The 1,216-nt window shown below is 30.1% G+C and overlaps 1 non-coding gene across 1 annotated transcript; it reads right to left on the bottom strand.

Annotated features, from left to right (window-relative positions):
• Positions 1–281: 281 nt before the first annotated feature.
• Positions 282–421, bottom strand: LOC111764648 (small nucleolar RNA SNORA7). The gene has a single exon (XR_002797214.1). It is a non-coding gene; the product is annotated as a small nucleolar RNA SNORA7 (small nucleolar RNA).
• Positions 422–1,216: the final 795 nt, after the last annotated feature.

Here is a 1,216-nt window from a genome sequence, read left to right as displayed (position 1 = left end):
TCTGTACAGTATGAGGTTTATGTAAAATTATATTTTTGAAATTCTTATTATTTCAGTTCTTGCCTAAGGATATGCAGCTGTTCCAGAACTTTTGTTGAAAAGTCTGTTTAATATGGAATTGCTCTGGAGCCTTTGTCAAGATAAGTTAGCTGAGCTCATGTGGGACTATGCCAGAGCTCTCTATTCTATTCTAGTAGTCTATATGATTATTCCTCACTAATATTGCAAAGTATTCATTACTATAGCTACATAGTGTCTTTTTTGTTTTTTCTTTTCTTGAACGCTGTCGCAGGGTATCTTCCAATCACCAGCTACTGAGTAAACTGGGAATGGAATGTGCATCTCTACTGGGCTTGTTTTCCCTCCCATTTCCAAAGCTGGTAGAATACTAGCCATTTTCCAGGCTTGATCCTAGGAAATCCATAATAAGTCTTGAAATCAGTTAGACTGCATTATCCCACATTATTCTTTTTCAAAATAGGTTAAACTATTCTATTTCCTTGACTTTCCATATATATTTTAGAATTTTCTTGTTTACATTTTTAAAAATCTTGTTGGGATAATAACCTAAATTATATTAAATATGAATATAAATTTTGGGAGAATTGAGAACTTTACTATGTGGTTGAGTATTTCAATCAATAACTTGGATGTTTTTCATTTGTTTAAATTTTTTATTTCTTTCATGATCATTTTTCAGCCTGTCCATGTTTTAACACCTAAGTATTTGAATTTTTGAGTAACTATAAATGGCATAATATTTTTAAGTTTCTACATGTTCATTCCTGGTACATAGAAATACAATTATTTTTGTATGTTGACCTCAAATTTATGGCCTTGATGAATTTGTTAATTAGTTCTAGGAATTTGAGATTTCTGCAGGATAATTCTTAAATTGGAATTGCTTGATCAAAACATATGCCAATCTTTAAAAGTTTTTGGCAAATATTAACAAGTTGCCCTAAAGAAAGATTATATTAATTTATACTCTCTCCAGCAGTAAACTTAAGTACCCATTCCATCACTGTTTCACAGAGAACACTGTTTTCATTCTTTTCCACTTTTGGCAATTTAACTGTACAAGGAATAAGAAGTTTTTTAACAAATGTGATAGAGTTATATATAGACTTTACATTATTTCAATAGTAAGTTCAAAATAGTGTGTATATTAAAAGCTATAACTACTTGTTGAGATAATCTCAGACTAGAATTTAAC

This window comes from Dasypus novemcinctus, chromosome 14, assembly GCF_030445035.2.
Source record: "Dasypus novemcinctus isolate mDasNov1 chromosome 14, mDasNov1.1.hap2, whole genome shotgun sequence".
Taxonomy (NCBI): domain Eukaryota; kingdom Metazoa; phylum Chordata; class Mammalia; order Cingulata; family Dasypodidae; genus Dasypus; species Dasypus novemcinctus.
Note: the sequence above shows the minus strand (reverse complement) of the source record. Positions and strands in the feature narration are given on the sequence as shown.